The sequence below is a fragment of the Triturus cristatus genome, chromosome 8, assembly GCF_964204655.1.
Source record: "Triturus cristatus chromosome 8, aTriCri1.1, whole genome shotgun sequence".
NCBI lineage: Eukaryota > Metazoa > Chordata > Amphibia > Caudata > Salamandridae > Triturus > Triturus cristatus.
In genome coordinates, this window is record NC_140591.1 from 256,093,860 (window position 1) to 256,105,992 (window position 12,133).

The window sequence follows — 12,133 nt, forward strand, 5'->3', positions numbered from 1 at the left end:
GTACGGCCTAGTTATTTTTTTGCATCTAATTTTTAATCTTTTGTAAAGGAAAAATGTTGCAAAGTTCAGTAGATGTTCTCCATGTTTGTCAATAGATATGCAATATATTCATTTATTTTACTATCTGGCCTAGTCTGCCAACGGGCCATCCAGCCAGTAGTCCCAGTACTAGTCATGGGTAAATAAACCAACTGTTTCTGTGATATATCTTGTTTTTAAAAATCATTTAGGGCAAGGATAGCACTGGAGTTAATTAAAAATGTCTTTCTTGTGGGTATTTCACATTTTTGTCTGCAAAAAGTGTGTAGGTGGGGTAATATTTAATGCCTTGGGAAGATGTGTGTTGGTCTAAAAAATGTATAACTCAGTTAATTTTTGTTTTTGGCGTTGCTGAATTAATGGTAGTGTTTTCTTCAGTATTACCATGTCTTCTTTCTCTGGCCAGTGAGTGTGTGTTACCATAGACAACCATTTGTCTATGTTCTCCATGCCATGTGGCCAGGGGCTATTTTGTGTAGTCGGTACCCATAGGCCCAAATGTATTCTTCTTTGTTTACCAGGCCTCCTTGCTTGTTGTTTGACCATGTGGTTGGCGACCATCTTGAGTAGCCAGCCAGTGTGTTTCTGGCATAGGCCTGCATGTTTTCGTTGTTGTCCATGCCTCCTTGCTGGTGTAGTTGTTTGACAATGTGACCAGCGGCCATTTTCTGTAGCCAGCCAGTGTGCCTTTGTCTTAAGCCTGCATATGTGCTTTGTTGTGGCCATTCCTCATTGTTGGCTGTTGTTGTTTGATCATGTGGCCGGTGGTCATTTTATGTAGTCAGCCAGTGTGCTGTTGCCATAGGAATGCATGTGTTCTTTGTTGTGGCAATGCCTACTTGCTGCTTGTTGTTGTCTGACCATGTGGCCGGTGGGCATTTTGTGTAGCCAGCCAGTGTGGTTTTACCATAGGCCTGCATGTGTTCTTATTTATTGATCAAACCTTGTTGCTTGTTGTTTGACCATGTGACCGGTGGCCATTTTGTGTAGTCAGCCAGTGTGCTTTTTCCATAGGCCTGCATGTGTTCCTCGTTGAGGCCACTGGCCATGCCTCCTTGCTTGCTGTTGCTGGTTGACCATGTGGCTGGTGTCCATTTTGTGCGGCCACTCTGTCTGAAATGGAAGGTTCCCAGTTGGACCTATTCTGCCAGAGTTGCTGTTCCAGTGCTCCATCACAATGTGCTGCAATTGGTTGGGCAAGTTTTGTAGCAGAGTGCTGTTCGCACTATCCACCTGACGCCAGTCATGTGGACCAGTTGTCAAGCTACTGATTACATGTGTATCATTGCACACTGGATCTCTTTTGTGTGTTTTGTAACATGCAACAGTAGCCATGCTTACTATGGAGAAATCCCATACTGCTTTCAACATCTTGGAAGACTTTACAAGCAAGGTATTTGAATGGCTGCATCCCAGAGATCTCAGTATTAGATTTGTTTCCACAGACAATTGCAGTAGCATAGTTAAGGCCATGGCAGATGGTGGCTATTTCAGGGTCTTTTCCTCCAAGACATCATGCATCATCATAGATTTAGTTTCCAAGGACTGTTTGTTTGGGAGTCCGTATGACTCTGTGCCCGAAGCCGCATACCTCGAGGTCATCGCCATACTGTGGATTTATTTCTGGCACAACATCGTAATAGCCCCAAGTGGAGCTATTCGTTTTCTACAAGCTAAATCTGTTTTGAAGTGCTATTTTACTACAAGTATTTTGGAATTTTGTTGTTTTGGTCTGGTTGAGCTTAGATGAAGATACTTTATTTTCTCAACTGGTGTGGTGTCCATTTGTGATGTTATCACTGTATTACTGTGCGTTTTGAGTACAATTACTTTACACATTGCCTTGGAATAATCCTGTTTGCTCATGCCAAGCTATCAAGGGGGTGAGCAGAGGTTATCTAAAGTATGTATCCTCTTACCCTGACTAGAAGCAAGGGTCCCTATTTAAATAAAGCTGCATACCTCTGCCAACTAGAGACCCCCTCTTCTAACACGCATTAGGTTTCAACTTGTGGGTCTTAAATCCAGTGCAGAGGTAAAGGCAAAGAAGGTTGAGCAAGTAGCAGCACCAATGAGCATTTAGAGGATGTTCCAAGACTATCTGGATGACCCAAGAGAGTTCTTTGTGGCTCAAAGCCCATTGGTGTATTGGAATGTGAAGATGAACCAATGGTCAGAACTGAGTTTTCTGGCACTAAAGTATCCAGCTTGTCTGATAGACAGTGTGTCTGTGGAGCATGTGGTCAGTGCAGCTGGCACTGTGGTGACAGTGAGAAGGACCAGTCTCTCACCTCAAAACGTGACAAGTTTGATCATGATCAAAATGAACTGACATTTCATACCATACAATTATACCGTTCCTTAAATACCACAGGAGGAGGAGGGTGATTGGTCAAACTCAAGTGTATTAGATCATGATGACCAACTTCTGGGCAAACCACCTGAATTTGAAGACAAACTCTACTTCTTTGACTGAGAGTAGGCCACCACAGAACCTTTTATCATTTATCTTCAAACTGTTGTACCCCCCCCAAAAAGGATATAGCTAGTGGAGCATTATGTTTGCGTCTACCTTATGCAGCCCACCATTTTTAGAGACATGTATGGCCAAATTGGAGTTGATCCAGTGTGCAGTGAAGAATCGTGCTCATCCCCTTTTAGGACATTGGAGACAATGATGCCTCTCTCCCATTCCTATCCTTCTTTTTTATCCCCTAGCAGGGATGCCCCAGTAAAGTGCATTTGATTTACAAAACTCCCAAATTCCAGTGTGATTATTGCATTAAAGTGTACATACAATTGTATGCCTATCACAATGCTTGGATTGGAACAGGAACTAACTATTGCACCAATGAGTGAAATATTATTGAGTGATTGTGAGTGATGATTGATGATAATATTTGTGTGTTGGCAAAATTAGTGAGGGAGGGTGTTCAACTTATATTAATTTGTAATCTTGATTTCAAGGATTTGCAATGTTTGCGGCTGGATGATGGATCATTTTTCCTGAAGGTGATTTCGTACTTAGCAAGATTTACTTGCAGAGTCTACTCCTTTTTTCTGGTTCTTCAGAGACCAGAATAGTCACTTTAGTTAACAAACACAAATCTACACATAATACTCAAATTCTGTTTCTCTTCTTGTTCTTCATCACAGTGCACTACAGGTCTCGGTAGAAAGTTGGACTACTTCATTACTTGGAATCAGGAGGAGGATGGAAGAACTCAGGGTGGGACTACCTCAACAGCCAGAAGAATGAAGGTATGAACTATATCGACTTCAAAGGGAAACCAACATGATGATGACTCTGAGGTCTACTCAGCTCTGTGGACTGGAGAGTTGTGTATTGATTTTTTAAATGCTGCTTAGTGGGTGTAATGGCTCAAATGTGAAAATCCTCTTAGGTGGTTGTGGTTGGGGAGAGGAGCTGTTGCTTGTAACTGGAAGCAAACTTGTGAAGCAAACATGCTCATGTGATCGTCATCACATGATGCACGCTCTAAAAGTTATGATGACAGTTGTGACATTGATCAACCCGGTACATGCAGATACTTGTCTATGACTGGTTGTAAATTGTTCTCCCTTCTCAGTTAATCGATCGGCCATGAGTGAACAAAATGAATGATTGAAGCAGCCTATGCTCTTGCTCTGCCTCTGATTCTTGGTAGTTGGTACACTCCTCATGAAGCTTACCTTTTTTCCTTCTTCTTGACTCTACAATTATAATTTCTGGTTTATAATCTGCAGGCCTCTTCTTCTCCAGCCCGAGAGGTGAAAGCTCTATAACTCTCTTGCTTACCGTACCAGACTGGTTCAGTCAGACATCAAAGAATGAAATCCTGAGAATAATGCAGATGCACCTCCCTATTTGGCAACACAGTATCATTTTTCTTTAAACATTCATAATTTCTATAACTGTATGGCTTCACTAATTAAAGAGGGAGTCAGACTGCACAAAATGTGGGTTGTACAGTAACTTTAGCAGGGACTTTTTGACCCCTTCTCTGTGAGACCAGGACCACATTCACCTCGACTCTGACTATTTTTTTGACCTCTCAGTATCCCCATCTCATTGCCCCTTAAATATTCCTTCCTTGTACATTTGGTAGTGCACCAACCTATTTTAAAGCCTTTGACAGACCACAAACTAAAACCCTTCAACTTTTGCCCTCCATTTGCATTCTCTCAGTAACACAGTTACTTCTGTCACTGTTCAGTCTCAAGTGAGTGGTTGGATACACATTGCTCGGGTATCCAGGCACTTACCACTTCATGCAGCCCATCTTAGCAGTCCCAGACTACTCTTCCTTTCATTCCTCCATAATTTGTATTTTTCAAACCTAGATGACAAAACATTTAGATATATAATACCTTGAGCCTCTGCAGCTGAAGGACTGTTTGTAATGGATTTAACTGAACTCTCCTCCTCATTCATACATTTTCTTTCACAACAGATTGATGTTGATGTGCTGCTCATCATTGCCCTTATGAATATTGTTGCTGTATAGTGTTTATCTTTGTCACACCTTTCCCTAAATCCCCTTTCCCATCTATTCATCAAACCCCTTACCCTCTCCCAGGGCTTTGTGATTTATTGAGGTGACTTAATTTACACCATAAATGGATCATACACTTGGTGGGCCGTATATGGTGAAAGTGGCACCAACTCACTGCGGGATCTTCTATTGCCAGAGCAATAGGCCACACCAGACCCACTTACCCACCTACGCATAAAAAGAGATTTAGATATAGAGCACCTTTCTTCAACATCATCATTCTGGCCTTGCACTGGGTAAATGCTTAACCTTGTCTACTCCACTCCTGACTCCGAATCTACTTCCCTTACTCAAGGATTTCATAACTTTAGTTTTAATTAAATAGATCCCCATTGCACAGAAGAAGATATTATTTCTAGTTTTTGTTATAATATCAAGTAGTCTATTCTTTGTTGTGTCATGGTGGTAGAGGTCTTGTCTCAGTCTTTGTAAAGCTACTCACACAATGAAATCATAAAAATACAAACAATTCAATAACAAAAATATATTAATTAATTTAGACAATAAATTAAATATTACAAAAGTAAAACCCCCAAAAACACATCTATGAAAAAATAAGTATAACACAATTTATCATAGATAATAATCAATTAAATAATAATTAACAATTTATTAATTGTTAATTCATTATTACCTAATACACTTCCCACCCTATATACCTACAAACCAAGCCGCCCACACCTAAAATATAATTAAATATAATTAGAATATATGATTATTAAACAATTAACATATTAATAACAATTATTAACAAATATTTAATTATTACTTAATGAACTTCCAACCTGATACCCCTACAAGCCTAGGAACATGCACCTAAAATAAACCTAAAATAAATCAATATGACATAATGTATGAAATTAGTATCAATCACATACTAACTTAAAAATTATTCATTCATTAATAATTAATTATTACTTAATTAACTTCTCACCCTAGCTCCATACAAACACAACAACCTGCTTCAACACTATAAATTACTATTAGCAATTAAATAAAAAATTGAGTTTACTTAACACTACAAACTATATTTAAAAAATTAATAACAATTATACCAAAGAACACATACAAATTAAGATATGCACTAAAACACATAACAATAATCGAAAATCAATATTTGTAACAACGATATTATTGAAAACGATATTAAAAACAACTTTATTGATATAACTTTTTTTTGTATCACAATATTTTTTTCCGATAACACTATGTCTTGATATTAAAAACTCTATATTTTGTCCAAGTATCCTGTTTTTAGGTCTCGCCTAGCGGTGCAGCGCATGCGCTGCTCGCTTTGCGAGGCATGCAGTATACACTATAGGTGAGGGAAGCCCCACCCCCTCCCCTGCTCACTTTTTCATTGGCTTGTGGCTTTGGCCTTTCTAAATGCTGCCTTCTGATTGGTTTGGAGGCTGCTAGTCCCTCCTTATGACAGCCATGTCTCCTTCCATGGCTATTGTCCCCTTTACTGTATATTTCCTGAGCACTACTTTGTGTCTGTGCCACCCCTCCCGCTGTCGTGCCTTCTCTCCCGCCCCTCCCACTCCCGTTGTTCGTGCCTTCATCCCGCCCGCCCACCCGCAACTCCCGTTTGCAATTCAAGATGGCTCACGTAAATGCGAGTTCTCTTGCATTGCAAATGCTTGTTTTGTGTCTCGCGCGATGTTTGCTATGCTGTCCTCGAGGTCAGGAATGTGCTCAATCACAGTGCACATGAAAATTGCACTCAGTGTCATGTGTTTTGTTTATATTAAAAAAAGTACGAAGGACGTATTAGATTTTACAAACAGCTATTTCTTTTACTTTACATTTGTGCCACTAGACCCTTGGTTTTGCTCTGGAAAAGGCTGTCCCGTAGTTAGCGTGTGCGTACGAGGTGAATCATCCCCCAGGGGGAGGGGGGACGCAGCGCAGTATTATGGGATGTGCTGCGGGGGAGGAATGGCGCTGGGAGCGTGATTTTGAACAAACAGCAATCTGTGTCTGCAGTGCCTGTCGGTCCGTGCGAGAGGACGTCGGCTGGTGAGCACTGGCGCGCGACGGTGGCAGGCTGGCTTGTGGCGCGTGAGTTCTCACTGGTCGTTACTTTATGCGCCTCACAGACGTGGCCGCTTGTGGGAGGGTGGGGGTGCCAGCCGCGGTGATGACAGTTGGAGGGGGCCAGTGGAAATCGAGGTAGCGTTTGCTGGAGACAGAATGCAGCAAAGTGGGTGCCGATCTCCATGATTAACCCTCCCTTCCTCTTGTCAGTAGCACCTCCCCTGTGCTGTGAGTAATGGAGAAGCGGTATACGTGTGGAAATCGTTGTCCAGAATCTCTAGTAGGGCTCTATTTAACACCTTACACAGCATGCTAGGAGGACCTGCCTCTTAGGATGCCAACATAAGCAGCCTGATGATGCCATCTGTTTCTCTGTCCTCTATTGCAGTCCTTGCTGTTCGACTCCAGCTGAACAGTGGTCCAAAGGGCGGGTAAACAAATGAACACTATAGTCCTATAGTCCTAGTGGAGAAGATCGTTTTATTTTGTGTATGCGACAGAATTTTCCAGCACAAAGAGTAACATTCATAAAATCCCCAGAAATTAAGTGTAATAGGTTGGATCCATGTCACTAATATTACGTGACATTGCATCCTACCCAGCCTTCAGTATTGCTGTTTATTAAATTAATTTTGCATCTGTTTCGAGACACTTAACAACAAAATTACATTCTGTTGGCTAAACCTTTATGTATAGGTAGTTGTCTGTTGACGGTCTCCACAGAGGCATCGCAACAGGTGGCAGACTAAGCAATACACATGGTGCGCTAGTCTTCAAGGGAGGCTCCTTAGTTTCTGACTAGTCTGTTTGTTCTACCACCCTCCAGCCTGCGCGTATCTATCATTCTATATTTAATTTACAAATCCCACTTCTGCTCAGCAGTCAAAATGTTGTCCTGTTTGTGTCAGGCTTGGCAACCTCCACTGACGGCTTCCGGTTCAGGAAGTATTACAGCAATGAACTTTGCGCTTGTCAAGAATTTTCTTTTTAGTTCAACCTCTGTTACTTTTGTTGCATTTTCCTTATTAAAGCTTCAACCTGATGTACATCTACACATGAATCTTGAAAGGCTCCGAAAGCAACTGTGACTAAGTAAGAGGGGCGAGGACAATAACAGTTTTTAGGTCCTCCTGACTATGACAGCGTAATTGTCAAACAAATCTAATACAAATATTCATAGAGTGTGCTTCTGGTTGTTCACTTCAAACAGTTGCACAGATCTCTCCAGCCAATGCATTGACCTCCAGAGTTCAGTTACCAATTCTATTCCGTGAGATTTAGTGAGCATACAGTGATCCCCGTGGAGGGTGCCTTATCCCCTTATAAGATATTTTAAAATCAGTTAGTCAAGCTTGCTTATAAACTTAGTCTTAAAACAAATGTAGAAGAAGTAGGTGTATTTACTGGCTGTTGTGCTCACTATACCAGAATCACTTTAGCATTCTCTAGATTCCAGTCCATAGAAATTGTCTTCCACGAGCACCCGTCGACAATAATATTTTTTTTCAGATCTTGTATTTTCAGTGATTTGACCACCGAAGGCCCTGATTTTATATTAAAAACAGAACTTTGGACTATACCATTTCCTGCTGAAAGCCAATATTTCTCTCCATGTGTCCCTATACATGGCGTGTCACACAGTTTGGTGCTTACTTTTCCTACATGGTAAAGAACAGTAGATGTTTCAGCAACCGGGCTAATGTGCTGCATAGCTAAATACATTTAAGGTCCCAAAGGCGAGACCGATTGCATTGCAAATGCTTGTTATGAAATGCTAGGATTAAGGCACTATGCTGTGCATATTTATTCTGAAAAGCACATGTTAAAAGCCATGTGGGTGTGAATTGTTATTACCCTATATTAAAACCCAAAGAAAGGTAATGCATGCAATCTCACAGATTACCAATGTTGGCAAAGGTTTTGACGTTGGCCACCCACCCTAACAGACCCTGGGGGGTTTACTGTGATGCTTCTTGTTAGGCCCTGTTGAGTGGGGTTGTATACTGTTTTGTAAACTGTATTTTTCAACATAACTTAATTGTGTAACTGTATACATGGTGGGTGCTAGTTTATGCAATTGAAGGGGCCAGTGTAGGCTAAAGTCTAAAGCCAATATTAAAGGGTAAAGGCTTAATCAATTGGTTGGAAAAGGTCAGACTTCAAAGGTTTGATCAGTTCCTTTTGAAACATTATGACAAACCAGGTAGGCCTAACTTACTTATTGTGAAAAGCATGTGTTAAAGGCAATAGTCTTTTAAGGAAAGATTGTTAGTGCACCATGCTAAAGCCTGTAGGCAGGTACTTTGCTACAGACTACTGAAATAGGCAATGGTTATGGTGTTGTTGATGTACCCAAACAGACTGTGGAGATAGAAGATATGCACTACAATAATCCTTATTAGGCTCTTTTAGGAGAGAAACCATTTTGCTTTGTCAACTTTAGTTGTGTATACATTTGTAATTTAATGACTGTATGCTGGTTGGTTCCCTTGTAGAAAGCTTACGCTCAGTACACTAGGCTTACGTTGCTGCCAAATCCTGTAGGCAGGATTTTTAAAGAATGGAATCTCACAGACTACTGTAGTAGGCAAGAGTTTTGGCCCTGGTTATGCCCCTAAACAAACCAAGTAGGAAATCCTTGCTCAGCTCTTTTAGAAGAGATGTTGTACTGTTTTGACAACTGTGATTTGTACTCATTTATAATTTTATTACAGTATAACTGATGATTGCCTTGTGGGACGTCTTGTTAACCAACACAGTAGGTCTGACTTGCTTATAGTGACAAGCCAACAATAAGGGCTATAAGCCTGGTTGTTGATAGTGAAAGGTTATGGTAAAGGCAGTAGGCTGGCATATTGATAGCGAAAACCATATGTTAAATTCAATAGGTATGTAAGGGTGGATAGTTATTACTGTAACTTAAAGTCTAATAAGTCTCTTTGTAAATGAAGTAAGGTCCTTCTATGTAATTAATCCAGTAGCCAGTAGTGTAGATTATGTAGTTTATTAGGTTACAGGTAAGATAGTCAAGGCCCCACTGGGAGCAGCATCCTTGCTGCTCAGCACCACTCATTCCAACTGACCACTCATCCAAACCATGCCCTCATGAACATTTTATTACATCACACTCACACAGGCTGAGCAGCAAGGAACTAGGAGACACGATATAACAAAGATCTGTTTATAATTTGATTTGATTTCATTTAAAATTGTAAAGCGCAGCATATACCAAAATGTGCTTAAGTGCTGATGTCTGCACACACTACTGCCACTAAAGACCAAAGTGAGTAAAAGAGTTTGTTAAGGCCGGTGATGCAAAAAGGCAAGCTTTTAGCTGCTTTCTAAAGATTATAAGATTTGCCTGTGATCTTAAATGTAGAGGTTCCAAAGAATAGAAGTGGCATGGCAAAGACTTCTGCCACCCTAAATTGCTCTATGAATCTTAAGGACTGCCATGGCCTTACAAAGGGTAGATCTCAAACTTCTTCTAGGGGTGTACCAAGACACTTTTTCCCTCAGATAGACCAGGCCCACTCCATACAGGACTCTGCTTTTAATAAGCAACCAGTGTGGCTCCTTGAGCACCTTACCACCAATTCATGTTCATGTTATTCAGGAGTTGAGCAGCTGCATTTTGCAGTCTCTGAATCTTTATTATCAGCCCTTGTTCCTTGCCTAAATAAATGGCATTGCAGTAGTCCAATCGTGATAGTACATTAGAGACCACAATCATTGTCTGTAAATTGAGAGATGAAAGGAAGAACATTTTTTATATCTTCCTGCCCACAAAGTATACTTTGAGGCTATTTCCTTCTAGTAAGTGTGCTGCAGAATACAACCCACAAGCAAAGTGGAAAAAAACGAGGAGAAATAATGATATTTCTCAGTTTTACGCCTTGATGTACCATTTTGGCACAAACATGTTTACAAGTCTCTGCAGACATAGATTTGCATCAAAATACATGGGCGGATGCATAAGAACTTCTATGTTTCACCTGTGTAACTACTACCTGATGCAAGGTAACGCAAGGTAGTGCAATATGCTGTATTGCATTACTTCTTTTTTTTTTTTACAAAGCCACGCAGAGCCATGCAAATTGTGATTGTGTAGCTTTCTAAGTACCAAAATAGATTTTACATATGGGCTTCACCAAAAACGTGACGCAACTTCGATGCAAAATCTTGGTAAATCTGGGCCCTTGTGTATTATTTTAATGCAATCCTAATACTCTCCTCCCTTACTACATAGTCTTAAAGGATACCACTACATGTTTGCCCTAAAGTGAACAACACCTGCTCATTGCCATCTAGAAAATACAAGTAACATGAAACAAGCCTCAGAAACGCAGTGAATTAAGCAAAAGGTTCATGCAGATGAGGAGGCTTATGAAATGCAGAGATTACATTCTGCCTTTTTGAACAAACACATCCGATCTGATACGTGGGAGAGCAATTAAACACAGTTAAAATAATCCTGCTGAATCTCATCTCTCACAAGTGATGAACATCAAAGCCTCTCATCTGGGGCAACCCTCGAGGAAGAATGTGGCGGTGAAATGATGCCAAATATCAGGTCTTTCAGGCAGCAGCTTTAGGAAATGGCGATTAACATCCATTGTGAAACACTTCTGAAAAGTTCAAAGAGTAGGCTGTCGTGGGATCTGGCCATGAAGACTGAACTACAAAAGCGAATTATGTACAAAAATGTTCCTGCTTAGTTTTATATATCCATTCGAGGATGAGACCGACCTCTTTTGATCAAACTGGAGCAACAAAAGCTTGAGAATGGCGTATGGTCTAACAGGATACCCAGGACTTGGCTTTCGAAAATATTTTGAGCTAAATCAAAGAAGAAAAGCATCTTGAGGCAGTACACACAGTTTAACAAGCTGGACAGAGAGTTAAAATAATTATTTGAACATCATGATGCACCGTAAATCCAAAGATAGCTATGGCTTTAGAAAATAGCCACAAAGAGGTAACATTTCAGCCACCTACAGCCTGTAACATGACAGTCACACTGGAATGCTTTAGTTAATGTTTCGTTTATAATGCACTACAAAAGTACCAAAAGAAAAAAAAACAGGTACAAGGCACATAAAACAACACATCTACAACAACTGACATACCTCAACACAGCAACATTAAATTACGTAATACGATATTTTGTAAATACATTTAAATATTAAATAAACTAAGCACAATAAAGTCTTAATACAACTAAGCAATATTTTCTACCCCTTTCAATTCAGCACATTGAGTCTGAATTTAAGAAAAGCTTTAAGTCAATTGGTACTACTGTCATAGGCAGTAACTCCAACGTCGCCAACATGATAGTATGTCCCAAACTAAGTTAGGGCACTGAAAGAAGTATTCATAAATGTCAGTCAGTCAGTCAAGAATTCTTTATTTCGGCCAATATGACCATAAAAGCACAGGTAAAAAAAAAAAAAAAACACCACAATTCATACATATGAATTTCAAAGGTAAAGTGCATG

At 40.3% G+C, this 12,133-nt stretch overlaps 1 long non-coding RNA gene across 1 annotated transcript in view; it reads left to right on the top strand.

The window, feature by feature from the left end:
• Positions 1–3,261: 3,261 nt before the first annotated feature.
• LOC146801943 (uncharacterized) overlaps positions 3,262–12,133 on the top strand; it is a 118,618-nt gene continuing 109,746 nt past the window's right edge. The window contains exon 1 of the long non-coding RNA XR_014968081.1: positions 3,262–3,300. This is a non-coding gene — a long non-coding RNA (uncharacterized LOC146801943). The remainder of the gene's footprint in view (positions 3,301–12,133) is intronic.